Below are 16,694 nucleotides of genomic sequence, written 5' to 3' on the forward strand. Positions count from 1 at the left end.
GGATGTGTAATGGAGTCGGATCAGGGTGGTGGTGAGGGGTGAGGTGTAGAGAGGGAGGTATGTTAACCAGCATGTTCAAAGAGCTGGTCTTTCCACTTCAGAGAGAATATTCCAGAACGATGAGAGAAGTGAAAGTTCAGCTCCGAGTGGGATTCGATTGGAAATGAGTCGATGATGAAATTACACACAGCTTCAATTATACATCACAAAGGGCGAAAGAGCCCCACTGGATGGCAGAGGAGGAAAAGTGGAAAAACGCTTGGGTCTTGTGGTATGTGCGGCTTTTATGCACTCTGTGTGTGTGTGTGTGTCACACCTCTCCTCTGTTTTGACTTTGAAGTTGTGACTTTGTCAGGAGCAGAAGCCGAGAGCAGGAGGTGGGAAAACGGAAACTTTACCACCTGAGGGTTGTACGCACACACAGGGGTTGGCTTTTAACATATTCCTGTCTAAATGAAAATGTGTGAAGCAAAACAGTTTGGAAAATATTCTGTCACCTGTACAGTCTCTGTGTTGCCCTTGAGCACGTATATGTGAGAGTGCATTTACATATACATACATAAATAAAAAGTAAGTTGGTTTTACATGTGTGTCATTAACCTTTTGTATCCCGCTTTCTGTATGTTTGTCCTCCAGTATTTCAGACTTTTTGAGGTTTTTAAACTGTGTTGTCTTTACATTATTATACTGTGTGCATGAAGGAAAAGTTTGTTATCTAGGACTAACATTAAAGGTCCAGTGTGTAAGATTTAGTGCCACCTAGCAGTGAAGTTGCAGATTGCAACCAAAATGCTCCCCCTTCTAAGCATGTAGGGAAAACTCTGGGGGAAATTCCAGTAAAAAGTAAAAGGCTTCATCTAGATTATTTTTTGGTTTGTCTGTTCTGGGCTACTGTAGGAAAATGGCGGATCAACATGGCGGATTCCATAGAAGAGGACCCGCTCTCTCTGTAGGTATAAAGGGTTCAACAAAAACACAACAGTTCTTATTTTCAGGTGATAATACACTAATGAAAACAACAGATCGTCATAAATGTTACGCACTGGACCTTTATTTCATTTCCATAAAATCTATTATTTAACTATTGGTTAAAAGTACAGCAACTGATGCATCCTTGTTTGTGGTTGAGTTCCAAAAACACTGGTTCTTACTCTTCCCATGATACAACTCTTTTGTTAGACTCTTGTCCTAAGGAAGAGGACCAGGCTTTGAAGCCAGTTTGACATAGTGGACAAATCCTGTAAAAACAATGTCATTTGATGCACAGAGTGGCTTGTTTCCCATAAGTTTACATTTTCAAAGAAGCTACTTTAAAATGGTGGCTAATTGTTTTTGACCACCAGAACCCCTGTGGAACGACTCCTTTCATTATCATAATTTGTTCCATTTGGTCTGATGTAGTCTAGATCAGCCACACAATTAAATCCAGAAGTCAAACTGTTTTGGCTTTATGCACCACTGAGCAGCTTCAATAGGAATGAATGGAGTCCCACCTCCAAAGCTCTGTTCAGTTCAACTCAATATACTTAATTAATTAATATAGTGAATTTAAATAATATGGTTCATGGCTTGTGTTGTCTGATCATGTCAGAAGGCAAACGTGTTTATAGTTGTTCCAATCAGCCACACTAAAAGGCGGAAAACAGCTCACACTTTCAGTCTCCTGCTCCATACTGTAGTGTTGCACGCAGTTGTGAACATGGGAAGGAAAATGGTGGTTTGAGATAAGAAAAGAGGGAGAAATTAAAAATTCACAGTTCATTTTCACTATGTGAAGTAGGTGTGAATGTCGGATTGACGGTTTCAAAAAATCCCAGAAAGTTTTGGATGGAGCCACCTCAGTTTTAACAAAGGGAAGGTGTGTGCGATGTCTGGGGGTTTCTGAAGCCGTTCCACAATCCAACACTTCTTTGTTGTTTCTGAAGGAGTAAACAATGTTTCCACAAAAACAGGTCTATTGTTTAATGCCTCAACATGTGGAGAAATATAGCATAGAACTGTATAATGTATTATATACTATACTTTCTTAAAACAAGATAGAGAAGTGTACGACAAGTATGAAACCAGAGTTAGGAACTATTTCCCGCTTTTGACACCACGCATGCTGGGGGTGGGGGGTTTGCTCTGCAAAGTAGTTGCATTAACTGGGGGGACAACATGACTTTAAGTTTCTTTCTGTCGAGGTCTAAGGCCAGTTGGTGATCAATGAGGCTGTCTGAACACAGGTGATGTCCAGCAGAGTCATTACTACAGTTCATCTTCTTGTTCTTCACCTCCTCTGCCACGTGTCACATACAGTCACTTGAGTCATTTTTCACAAAACCTGTGTTTCTTCAGTCAGAGTCACATTAAATATCTTCAGGTCTTTGCATTATTAAATTTTAGGGATTGCACTAACCAAAAAAAATCAGACCTGAAATAATTTAAATAAAATATTGTGTAGTCTCTTAACTGAGATTCTGGTTCATTATCAGCTTCTGCTGTTGATTACTTTTCAGATCTTTTCATGAAAGTGTCAATAAGGTCTCACAGCAGAAGCTTTGTGTTTGCTTTTAAACCAATGGCACTTCTCCTGTTAGCTTGTTAGTGGTGTTAGTGCAAGCCAACCTTGTGTGACAGTCTCAACTATTTTTATCCTTTTTTTTCTAAACCCTTTGAGTATTTAACAGTTATAGTTGTGACAGTATTGTGTATGGAATATTTCAAACAGTTTAGTTAACATGGAGACTTTACAAATAGATATATCATTATTGATATTTTTAGATGCCTGGTTTCTTTGCTCTTTGCTCTTGTTTCCAGGTTACAATACATGAAAATATTGATTCCTAAGATGTTAGGATGTAGGAGTGGGGAAAGCAGCAATGGTTTGAACACAGGCAGAGATATTATTGTCCTGAAAAAAAGTGTGCCTCTTTTGTTGTACTGCATTTCAATGAAGAAAGGTTTTTCTTCCTGGACGCTCAAGTCTGCCTCTCTGGACCATTTATGAGGCAGGAAGTTACATGTTAAGGTGGCACCCTGCAGGGTTACTCCTGCCATTTGTCACCTGTCCTCAAGGCTTCCTGCAGCTTGTAAAGAGGTTGAGGTCAGCATCCTTGCATCTCACTTTCCTCAACAACATCAGCAGCACAGCACAGATAAATTACCTAACAAGGCCACGGACTGTAACCCATTGTTATAAAGCCTGCACGAAATCCCTCAAGCGCCACATTTTCTTACCTACTATTTCTTCTTATGACATTTACGCGTCCGCGCGACACCCTCGAATCTCACTGAGGTTTTTGTTTAATTCAGTTTTGCTGAAGGTTGTCGCATTGGTTTAAGTAATTCAACTTATATGTTATGTGTTATATATGGTCAGGAATGATAAAAGTGCTGAACATTTTGGACATGTAATCTATACAATTTTGGCCATCTCCTATCAAGCTGCCTCCCCTCCAACAAAATCAGTCATTTAAAGGTCAACACACTTCTATCAGAGTTGTTGCCAGGAGATTCATGGCATAGATATTTTCTTTTTCTTACCTACTTTTTCAGGCACAAAAAACAATTGCTGACTCATTCTCTTTCTGACTCATTCTCTGCATTTGTTTCTGACGATAATGTGTTTGAAAAAAAAACAGTCTTTGGAAAAAAAAAAAAAAGAAATAAATTGAAACATCAAAGCTGACTCCATTGAGCCGGAGAATTTCCTCTTCTGTTGTTCCACTGCTGACCATGCGGGGGCAGTGCTGCATTGTGAGACACACTGCCTGTGGAAAAGCATCAGCATCCGCATCTCTACGCCCGACAGGCATTCCGCAAGATTTGTAAAAGAAGGCTATTTGGAGAGCATATTTCCCCCCAGAGACTGGCCATCCTATTAAGGTGCAAATTACCAACACGTTGTCCATGTTGGAACAATGCAATCCTGGCTTTGCGGAGGGAATGATTATATCTGTCTCAATTGTCTTTGCCCGGTGTGCAAAAGTCTCCTCTCATCCTTTAACTAGTAAATGCTGGCTCCTTAAGGGCAATGGCTGCCACTCCTCCATACTGAGATTTAATTGTTGTTTTTAATGGCTGGTTGCCTCACTTTGTGTGTGTGTATAGATCTATTTAATTGTCTTAGTGGGTGGGCAGAGTGTGTCTAACTTCACTTAGTGTGTGTTTTTGAGTGTGCACGTGAATTAGTGTCACTTTCAATGCCTTTATTTGGTTTTGTAGTATGTGTCCTGTATTTGTGTGTATGTGTGTGTATGTGTGTGAGAGAGAGAGAGCGAAAAAAAATGTATTTGGGAGGGTAATCCATCCTCCTTAACTGTAGAAGATGCAGTTGTGCTGCACATAAGGGCCTCATTGTCATCATTATCATCCTCTTTATCATCACTATTATCATCAAATATCATCATCATCTAGCTTAACTGGCAGAGTGAGCTGGGAGGAAACCTATCTACACAAACAGTCCAGCTGCCATTCACATCCACTCTTGTCTGTCTTAAGCACGGTCGGCAAAAGATCACTCCAAAAATGTGTGTGTCTCTGTGAAAGCGTGTGTTTGTGTGTGCTACCAAGCTTCATGAGAGTAAGTGAGTGTGTCCATATCCTCACCAACACTAAGACTGACTGACTATGGTTCAGTACTCGGTGTGTGTGTGTATGTGTGTGTGTGTGTGTGCACTCACATGTTTAAGTGTGAGTAACTCTTGCAGGGGGATCAGCTACAGTTGACAGAGCAAAGTAGTTGGATGCCACTTTTCCAATAATGAGTCAGGGTCAAATGGTTCAGAGGAGGAGGGAAAGGTCAAGAGTTTGAATAGGATGATCGACCTATACGCACACTCACACACACAAGTAAACTCACATGTGGATGGACACACGACTTTTTTTTCCTTTTAGAGGAATCAAGTGGAGAGTGGTGGAGGGTGAAGGGAGATGAAGAGAAGCTGAAGGGGAAATGTTAAAGGAATAGGGAGGAGATAGGAGTCTGTCAGTGTGTGTGAGTGTGTAGTATCGTCTCAGCAGGGCATCCCCTTTGCCTGAAGCACACCTAGAAGGAGAAAGAAGAGACGGGAGAAGGTGGGACAGGAAAGATTACATCAGGTTCTGCTCAAACAGAACCAGTTTGTACGATCTGAGAAAGTTTCCAGTTGATCTAGCTGAACTGCTTGCTGTGATCGTTTAAATATAAGGGTTAATGCTGCACGTTTTCAAAGTGTCTCTCCAGGAGCGCATTCATATTATTGCACACATGAAAAAGGGACAAAATGTAAAGAATAAACAAGGGAGCTAGAGAGAGTAGTTCAATCCCTATGGCTCCGTTCTTGTGTCTGCACATAGCTTACCAATCACTGCGTGAAGTGGCTGTGAGTGTGCAGATTGGTGCTTTTGGAAAGAAAACAGATTTACAAGATTTACAGAAATAAACAGATGCACAGAACACCCCCAATTCTGTCTGGGAGCGGATGGAATTTTGTCTCTCTGTATACACTATATACCAAATACAATATGTACACTGTACCAGCATTTCAATGTTTTGAAATGTTCAAAAACAGTCTCTAGAGTCTGAGACAGACACTAGAGACTGACATTTAAAAGGAGTGATTACAGTTGGACGAGATGAAAAGTCTCTTCTGCCAGATTAGCTGTTTAGCTGTCTAAAGTAGGAGGCTGATGCTTCAGTATGCTTCTCCAGTACAGACGTACAGCAAACATGCTGCAAAGTTAGGATTTTTGAGTATACATTTACATGTTTTTCTTTCCTGGGCAATATGCAAGCCTCTACGACCTATGGTTTCCAGGGATAGAAAGTCTTGAATCTGTATTCAAATGAAAGTAAATTTGTAGATCAGTAAAAATGTGCTCTGTGTACTCATGGTTACCCATAAACTTGTGCATGAAAGACTTTACAAGTAACTTAGTTCAAGTCTAAGACAGAAGAGAGACAGAAAAAGCAGCAGTAGAGAGAGAAAAATAAAGACAGAATGAGAGAAGGAAGAGAGTGAGAGATGGAGAGAGAAACTGAGAGAATGTCAGAGGGAAAACCTAAGTACCCCCCACTGAGGAAGAGCTGCAGAGAAATGGATGAGAGAGGTGATGGGGGGTACTTAGTGGGAGGCCCCTCTTTTGAACTAGATGTCAGGAGAGAGCGAGAGAGGGAGGGAGGGGGGCATCTCAGAACAGATCAGAATGTAGCAGAGCAGATTAAAGACAGAGAGATCACAACAGAGTTAAGGAGACAAGAGAGAGAAAGTAGAGATGATGGTGATAAAAAAGAGACACTTCAGCAGCTCCAGCAAAGAGAGGAGAGGAGAGAGAGATGCTGAAGGTCTAACCTCCTCTGGTGCTGCTGTGTTGAAGCCAGGTCTTTGATCCTGCACTTCATTTAACTCCACTGTAGGTGACCCTCCCAGTCTGATGCACAGGATTAAAAGCCCATTCCAGACTTTATTTGACATATAAATTATTATTCACACAAGTTCATATGGAATTTGAGTTGAAATTGACTTGTATTTACTTGTGGCATCTTATTTCAGAGTGAAAGACTGAATTACTCCTCCCACTAGTGTGACTTATTATGCGTGTGCATGTAAAAGTAAAAATCTGATTGATTGATATAAGCAATGAGGTCCTACACAAACATACACATTTTTCTGCTGATGTTGGACCCGTTTGGTCACTTCTCATAGGCTCTTCTTGCTGGTTAGAAATATGCAGAGATCAGTCAAGTTCCTAAATGCATCAACATGTAGCAACATTTGAATCAAAGTCTGATGTTTGATGGGTTGTTTTCTTTTTGAGCCCTTAAAATCTAAATGTATAACACCCACGTATTCCAAAATGTACTGCTGGATAAGCCGCCTAGTACAGTGTCACCAGGAATTCCACATTGGACCATTCCACATCCCACAATTTACAACCGTTGCCAATGTTCAGTGCCAATGCTGGATGTAATGTTCCTTACATGTTGCAAGGCAAAAAGTTAGGGTGTGGAAGTCAAAGTAGTTAATGAGCATGTTGTTTGCCTGATTTCATACCTGTTTATTAAAAATGTTATTTCCCTGACTTCCCTAGTTTCCTGAGTTTTTTAGTCCCGTTTTAGGTGCCGAACTGAAACCATACCCTAGCTATTGTATGTTTACTGTATATCATAGTGTTTCACTCTGTTGTACACAGGAAAAGTGTATAATAGTTATTTCAAGAATAAAAAAACGAAAGGTGGAGAGAGAACTCTGCTCGCTTTCTCACCTCTGCACAGCTGGACAATCACGGCATGAAGTGGATGTGAATGTCAGTTTTGGAAAGGTATAGAAATGGCTGTTTGGCCATCTGACAAGCAGCTCTGACAGAGAACACTGGCATCTTACAATATATTGCACACAACTGTTACTGACCAACCAGACAGGGACACAAAACAGATTACACATTCACTTTTATACTGGCAGTACTCGTTGCTTTTACATGTTGGTGCAGAAATGACAACAATTCTCATAGTCAAGAAGACATAGTATAGGAAAACACTGTCACAGCTGAAGCATCATCTGGCATGAGTGCTGTTAAGGAATCTACAACAGATGGTGGATCTGTTGCTATACACGATATATGTGGTGGCAACAGTATTATCATCCATGGTTATCGCAGGTCATAATGTGCAAAAACAGCTCAGCTTCCCTGAATCTTGAGGAAAAATATGAGATCCAGTGTTTTTCTCTTTAGTTGTTCTTGAATGCTCAAGGCATTTTGGGTTGATTTTTTTTCCAATCGTGAAGTCAGCAAATTGATTTGTGAACTGCCCTCGCAAAAAAAACAACAAAAAAACATTAAGGGTGTCAAAACACACCTCAGCTTTAAAGCAATTCAGATTTCAACTTGAATTCATACAATTTTTTGCAGGATGTATATACAAGCTGGGTGTAACATAACAACATTGAGCACTTCAGCGCTGTTTCCTAAAAAGCCCTCTTGTACATTTTCAACAATATTATTCTGTCCCTCATCTACAAAAACATCTATGTACAGGATGTATTTGTATTAGATTCTGTTTGTCTTTACAGTCGTGATTTTGTTTATCTTTGAATTATGGTGCTGTTTAATGAAAACCTTTATTTTTATAGATGAACCTTTACAGATTAACTTCAACGCCAAGGTCGGCACAACAGGAAATAGATTTTTTCTAGTGCTCTGTGCTGTCTGTTCCCATTAATGACATAGAAATATGCCTTGTCTTGTTACCTTGAGTCAAGACGAAAAATATTGGCTCAACTTATGCTGTATTGTATTCAGGGTCTCACTGAAAGGAGCCTGAACAACCTCTTTGTGTTACTAAGAATTTGAAATAGCCATTGGGATTTGCTACATTCAGTTGAAAAATTCAGTGATAGTGTGTGAATAACACAAAAACATACAAAAGGTTCATTTTTCTCTAGAGCTTGTGCTCCAGGAATACCAGATACAGGCAGAGTAATAAAGAAGAGGTATAAATTAATGAGGCTGTTACTTTTATAAATTCTCCTCTTGTCTGATGGACTCCTCAGTCAGGAACCCATTCTACTTCATGATAACTCTTTGATTTTTTTAAATATACATGCATGTAATAAAGTCTGGTCCTTTAAGTTTGACAAAACAAACCTATAAAATGAATTACCTTTCAAAATACCTTAGCTAATCTTGTAGCTCCACTTGTAGCTGCTGAGTACCCCTTGGGTTTGGTTGGGACAGAAATCAGAAATGTGAATCAGCCCTTTAACTAGTCAATAGCCTGCCCACTCTTAACTAAGGTGGTTTGATGTGCTGCTCATTGGCAAACTCCCAAAGCTGTTTGCCACATGTAACTTATCACAGAGGAAAACAAAGACATTGAGGGAAAATAAGCAGAAACTACAGTAAACTGCATGGGTGAAATCACCAACCAAGACCAAAGTATGTATTCAATGGAGGACTAAACGACACTGATGGCGGAAGCCTGTCCACCTGTCAGCTGCCCGAAGTCTTGAAGGATTTATAGCTACTGCACTGTAAGTACTTACTGCTTGTTTTTACCTTCCTTGTTTTAAGTTTATGTCTTGGATATAAAGTTGGTACTGTTATGGCTGCTCACATGTCTTGGTCGTTGCTGGCTGTCCTTACCTGCAGTAATTGTAGGGTTAGTTGCATTGAAGTGAGTGCCTTCAATGCTGTTTATTTACATCATGGTGGAACATGATTAATAACAAATTGTGATGTGTGGATGTTCATGGCTTGGAATGTAACTAAGTGCATTTACTCAAGTACAAGTTTGCGGTACTTGTACTTCAGTGTTTTCATCTCACGTCACTTCGAGGGGAAATGTTGAACTTTTACTCCACTACACTTATAACAGCTTCAATTGGCATGTAACATTTTTCCATCACAAAAAAACAAAAACACAGCGCTTATAAAATAACATTAATTAGTAACTATTTTTTTTAGAATTTCATGATCCAGACTACTCATTTGGGAGAATTTGCTGCTTTTCCTTTTTTATTTTGAATAATGATGAGGTTTAGACTATTAGTTGGACAAAATAGAGCATTGTGAATGTGTTGTTTTAGGTAATTGCATTTGTTACTTTTGCAATCAATGTATTAATTGTCACAGGGCCCATTTTTCTGCAAGTGACTTCTTTTACTTTTAATACTTCTAAGTGCATTTTCCTGATTATTTTTACATAAACGAACAACAGCTGGGGTTTTAGATTTATCCACTTCCTCCCTTTAGGATTATTTATTTCCTGCAGTGGTCCAGGCCTCATGTAGTGGACTCATAATAACTGGAGTCCTGCTCTGTATCTAATGAAGTTTTGGCAGGTATGTTTATTAAGGTCACTCCCCAGCCCCTGCTGTGTTGAGGTTGGTGTTTGCCTGCTAGTAGTGACAAAGCCGTGAGTTTGCCAGCTGTAAGATTTTTCACATAATGTCTCATCAAATCGAACTGTTCTGATGCACAATTTCAGTTTATGATTATGATTCACCGAAAAACTGTTATGAAAGCGCGGCCAGTCAATTTCTCTCCCGCTCTCACAGCACTCCTTTCAGATGTGTCTGCTTCCTTTCATTGCAGCATGTGGCCAGTCTAACAGAAGCTAAAATAATATGTCGTTGTGCTGCTTCAGCCACATCCTCTAAAAGCATCCCAGCTTTAATTGCGGAGTAGAATTTCTTTTACACTGAAACCATTGAGGGATGAGGCACATCAAGTGTAGCATCAAAAGGTCAGTCTCGTATGAAATGGGCATATTGATGGAGCAATTACAAAAAAATATTCTTACATCAAGACTTTTCTTTCATGAAGTTGAGATATTTTGATACCCTTTTCTTGTCTCTTCCCGTCTCTCCCTTTTTAAGTTTGAATAAATGTTGTGAGTCAGTGTGAGTTTTTGGATTGATGGATGACTACAGTGCCCAGAGGCAACTATTTCAACTTACAAGCCTGTCTGTGCTTTTAAACCAGCTTTCATATCATTTAGAAGAAGACACCCACATGTATATGCTATGCACACACACACACAATGGAAGACTTCAGCCTTGGTTTTATTATTAATTTTCACCAGCACTCTGCTTTGACTGGACCTCTTACAGATACACAGTGACTCTTAGGATGGGTTTGTGTGTGGGTGAGTGTATATAACTTAATTTGACTCAGACTGGGAAAGAATTATGTTTTCTGTGTTGTTATGATGCACAATGCCTCTCTGCAATCCCTTAATGTTGCAGAGGAGGGAATAATATGTCGAATCTCATTAGCAGGGAGACTGCGACATCTTCAGTGTGCTGTTTATACCTTAACCGTGTGTGTGTGTGTGTGTGTGTGTGTGTGTGTGGCGCGGGCAAGCTGGTGGATGTGGTTGTTTTTATTTCTGCCTAAGCATGCATCTGTTTGTATCTGTGAATATGCACTCTCTATTGCATCTTCTTTTGTTTGTGCGTGTGTGTGTGTACCAGTCAGTCAGATAGCAGTTAGTATGCACTGACTGTGGGTCCAGATTACTGTCATGATTGATGTAGCTGTGTACACACTGGATCTTAGAGCTGTCTGCCTAAAATGGATCGGCCATTCCCTCCATTTTATTCCTCATCACCATCTTCCTTGTTGTCCTCCCTTTTTCCTCCTCCTCATCCTCCCTCCCACTCTTTATTCGGCTCTTTTCTGTCTGAGACTATAATCTCTGACGAGAAAAGGAAAAAACCTTAATTTGATTCAGAAAGCAGTGTCTGGATTTCTTTAAATGGTGTCTCGGTGCATGAACAGACTTGTTGATGTTTGAGCTGTTTAGTGTGTGTGGGAGACTCAGGCTCAGGTGGTTTCACTGATAACTATTATGACCTTGCTGAGTGCTTAACTTTGACTGCCTCACTTTTAGTTCTGAATGTATTTTTCAAACAAGGCACATTACTTGACAGCAGTTTTGGGAAGTGATCAAATGTTGCTTTGCAAGCTTCAAATCCAAAAAATGCTGCCTCCAGTGTCTTACATTTCCTACTTTTTTATCGTAAAGTGCATTTTTTTTGGACAGAACAAAGAAACTGAAGGTGTCAGTTTGTGTGCCTCAGCTTTTTGAGAAAACGGATTAATTGCAAATGACAAACTTCAGTTGCAGTCTTGCTCTACTCTACTACTGAGATGTTGCAGCACAGGCTATGTTTTGTGTAATCGTGTGTTTGTAACATAGCCTGGCTTTGGATACGAGATGATTCAATGATTCTCTGGCAAAAGAGGGACAGTCTTGCTTCGTGGGTTTCCAAACCCCAGCTGCAAAATGGACACTCTCTCTCCTGGCCAACAGCAACACTTACCGGATCAGTCTTAAAAACTGACCGGTTGTCCTGCTGCCGATCAGTCTGTTGTGAGTGAAGAACTGCACAATTGATGAGGACTCTTTTCATTTTTTACTAAAACTATATTACATCGTCTCCCAACTTGATTCAAGTTTTCTCTCTGGAGAGAAGCCAATTATGCATTACTTTTAGTTTTCTGTTTCAACTCTTCCTCTCCCTTGCTAACTAGTTTTCATGCACTTTCAATCACAACATATGATGTTATTTCAGCTGTCTCCAGTTGGCTTAATGTAGCTGGAAGGTTACTGGTTATTGTGACAATAATTTATAATCCAATTTTCCTCTTTGTTTTTCTTTTTTTTTTTTTAAAAGCAAGAAAAACAAGGTTCAACTACTTGTACAGTTATTCTTTCATTTTTGTAAAAAAAAAAAAAAGTATCTGTGGTATTCCTTTAAGCTCCTCTCTTACTGCTAAGTTCGAATAAATTTATTGTCATTGTGGGATTGTTGTTTGATTCTTTTTTCCTCTCACAGCAGCTTTGCGTTTAACACCTATTCAAGTCCTATAATGGTGCTACGGGCTAGATTACTTGGAATACAGTAGAGCCATAAAACAACTGTGATCAGAGCCTGTAATGAGAGCACGACGAAAGGGCAAAAATGCAGTTAGAATGGCAGAAGTGTTAAAGGCTTGATGTTCTTCCAAACTGTAGGCGCCGGTCATGTGCACCTCTTTTTCTTTCATTATTCATTGTGCATGCGTGTGTGTGCATGTGCTTGGATATTAGACCTTAGAATAGCAAGTGGAGGTGAATGATCACCTCGTCCTTAATCGGATGGAGACTGTATGCCCCTGGCTATGATACACACACACACACACACACACACACACACACACACACACACACACACACACACACACACACCCCTAGCCCATCAATGACCCGTGTATAGCATTCAGCCATTTGGAGTCATTTCAATGCAACACATTTTCCTTCAGGTGGACGAAGGCTGTTGATGCCTAGGGGCGCATACAAATTTCTGCAATCCAAATTCCGGATCCTTGCTCCAGTCCTGATTGATAGACTTGGTGATCCAACTCTCTTCTCTAGATTTTATTCCTTACCTACTGTGTCAGCGTCTTCTTCCTCTTTTATGCCACTGACTCTCTCTATCGTTTTCTCTCTTCTTTTGTCTCCTCAGATTGTAGAGAAGTATTAGATCATTTACACCTTTGTGGTGTAGAGGAACCAGTGGTAAAGGATAGCATTGTAATGTTTATTAAAAGAAAGCACACGGTCCATTCACATCCCGTGGCATTTCTCAGTGGATGGAGTTGCTCAGAGGAGTTGCCAATTGTTAAAACCTTTAAAATAAGCCCATCAATGATATGAGGGTGTTGTCTCTGTTTAAAGATGTTCTCTGATGTCTGAGGTGAATGATCTCTTTGAGGTTTTTCTGGCTGTCCGCAGACTCCTGTTCAAGGACTTTGACCCCTTCAGACAGTTCTGTGACCAGTTTTTACATTTTGTAGTTACACATGTTTTCATTTGCAAATTAAAATGTAAACACACTCAGATTCAGACTTTGAGTTCAGTTAGCATCCTGTGGGAGTTTGCTGTGTGGATGTTTGTCTGGAAAAAAAACACAGAGGTGTGTTTATGGAAACTTGAATTATGGTAATGTGTGTGCATGCACATGCGCTTTCTCCCTTCCACAACCAGATATGAGAGGTCCTGTGCGATAGGGTCAGAAGTGCTCATTACCTGCTAAATTACCCAGGATCCTATGGGAGGCCTGCTCTGTCTGCGCTGCAACAGTAACTCAGTGGTAGATGCAGAAGCCTAGACTGCAGACTCTGAAGTGCTTCACAACACCGGATGACTGGACTCGACTCTGCATCCAACTCTGACTCTACCATGAGAACTGAATGTTTTCTTTGTCATCTTGTGTTTGAAATGAAATCAAATTGGGCTGTTCAGTCACTATCCATCTGGGAAACATCTAGCTGGGAACAAATGCTCTTTCTGCAACACCCTGCTTTAGATTCTTCACTTGGGCCCACCCAGTGCATATTTTTTGTTGAGCACTGAGCAACTTGAGGATTGACTTTGCTCAAGGGCACTCCAGTAGTAGTGGCTGTATTATATTATGCCTTACCAATATTTTGGTGCTCCTGTCAGTCCTTGTTTGATTCAATCCTCTTTCACTCCCTCTTGTTATTGTAATACTTTTCATCAAAGTTTTTTTTTCCTTGCTCATAGATGTGCACTGACTTTTGTGAACTGTCGGATCAAAGCTAAGATCCTAGGACACTTTGAACTGACCCTCCGTATTCAGGTTGAACTCTAGTAGGTTTAACTTGAAATTACCTACATCAGATCAATAACCAAAACTGTAGTCCCTATAGCATCATATGTTCAGGTTCTCAGCTGATGTATCTGTTTTTCTTTAATAGAAAGACTGTTGAATGTTTTTACTGAAAGTTTATTGGAGTTCTTATTGTAATTGACAAATGCAGTGTTCTTTTTTGGTGCATTAGACATCACAAGTTAAATCAACTTGTACTGATGTGAGGTCTTATGTGACATTTCCAAGCAATCAATATTTTCTTCGTGTGTGGCATTTGCAGGCAGTTCATACTTCGATATGGCTGCAGATGTAATGCTTTTGACCAGAGTGCACAAGAGAAGGTTGAACCAGTGATCCAGGCTGTAGAAATCTCAGATAACATGTGCTGATTATACACCATATATAGATGTGTTTCTGCTGGCTTCCAAGAAATCTATGGAGCCATGAAGCAAATACCAGAATGCTCATGGGGCCATGGAAAAGCAAATTAATCCATGACCTTGAGTTGGAAAGGTTGAGGCATTGTCAGGCTTTTGGTGTATCGCAGGGTCCTGACAGTCTTGTTATAAATGAAACGTGGAGTTATTAACCAGTACACAGGGTCTGATATAAGCAATCATTGTTCTACATTGGGAGAGGTCTTTATTAGAAACCTGGATTGAAAATGGTGGGTGAGAGTGGGTATGATTTGATGAAGTGGCCATCCATATTTTGGTCTCAACCACGCTGTGCTTTTAGAATGACTGACCCTTCTCCTATCAAGGAGCACTTCTTACATAGATGGGTTCTTTTAATTTCAATGTGATTTTCTGAAGTAATCTAGTGGCTATGTTACTGTTTGCTACCGTCCTTTTATTTTGTTGAAGTAGTTTTATTTTTTTGTCATTTAGAAATGCAGTTCCAAGAAAAATAGAGAAATCCCAGAGCCTGTAATCATGATCTATTTGACCTAATCTTGAAAACCTTCAGTTAATTTGTTATCCAGGATTTTTTGGCATCTTTTTTATACCCCTAAAATATGCTAGATGGGGAAAGAGGAAAGCCACAGTAATAAGAAAACTATATCAAATAATGATTTTATACTATTGGCTATGCTATATTACTTAACTGCTGTAAGGATTTGAAATTTTCAGCTGGAATTTTCAACATGTCGCAACAGTTAGTTACTTTTATATTTTCAAATTTGATTTTTTAAGATTTAAAAGCTTAATGCCAGAGGGCATTCAACGCTGCAATATTGTGGCTAATATATTATGTTTTACTCATCTGAAATGTATACTCAATCTGTATATCTGTATGTATATGTATACTCATGCTGAGAGCTTAAAAACTCAAGTTCCCAAAATCATATCCACCTTTCCTGTTTCTAAGTTTATACAATCTTTTTTTACCTCTTATACTTGGCTCTTGATAGCAACATTGTCTTGGATGTGTCACAGCACGGGAGCTGTTTTGTTTCCAATGTTTATTATCATGAGGAAGTTAATCAAAATGCTTTGAATAATTGAAATGAATTATGTCTTTCCAGACATATCACTAGTGTCTAACTAGTTTATGAATATCTCCTATGATAATTTGATTGCCAGTGCACTTCCTTGGACATTGAACAGAGAAAACACACAGCAGGGTCTCAACTTTCCCTGACTTTCCCCTAATCAGATCTAAACTGGTTATGAGTTGTGCCAGACAGAAGATACTGCCAGTAATTTTAAATTGGAGGGAGAGGGCATACACAAGGTGTGTGTGCAAGCTAGAGAGTAAAGAACACATTTGTTTGCACCAGTTTTTAAAATTTTATTTTTATTTATAAGAAAATGTTTTGTGTAAAAAAAAAATAAAAAAATAAATAACAACAATAATAATAATAATAAGTAAATAAATAAATCCATCCACATCAAATTCTTGGAGGTACTATCAGTCGGTTGCACTATTGCTTTGATTAATGAGTGTTTTTGAGTACACTTGCTGCTTGCAGGTGGTCAGGTCAGACTGCTGTACAGGGTTGCAGCCCCTTAGTTTTGCAGATCAAATGGCAGTGTGTGATTGAGACAGAGCGATTGAGACAGAGCGGAGGCCCTGCTGAACTAGAAAACGTTAGCTCAGAGCATAGGTTGTGAAAATTAGTAGGAAAAAAGTTGGGAAATTTTTCTATACCCGTTAAAGGCATAGTTTACCTCAATAGAGAATTATTGAGTCAGAAATTCGTGGATAGATGTTTTTGTGAGAGACGAATTCAAAGTTTTTCCTTTCTCTTTTCAAAAGAAGGCCACAGGATATTACTCACACATACCACATAATCTGTTTGTTTTGTGGTACCGAGTGTGTTTTTCAAGATAGCATGTAATGGTAACATAGTGTTGTGCGACAAGCCAAATGTGAAATGGTTCTAATTGGAAATTGCTGTAGTGTATAGATATTGTGACATGTGCTGTAAGACTGCAATATCCAAGATAATGCTATTGTTTGTACAGTGAATAATGGGCTTTTTTACACACCGTGCCATTGTTTGGCTAAAAAAACCCATGAAAATCAAGTATGAAGCAAACGTTGCTTGAAGAAATTTGATTTGTA

Source organism: Larimichthys crocea, chromosome XXII, assembly GCF_000972845.2.
Source record: "Larimichthys crocea isolate SSNF chromosome XXII, L_crocea_2.0, whole genome shotgun sequence".
Lineage (NCBI taxonomy): Eukaryota > Metazoa > Chordata > Actinopteri > Sciaenidae > Larimichthys > Larimichthys crocea.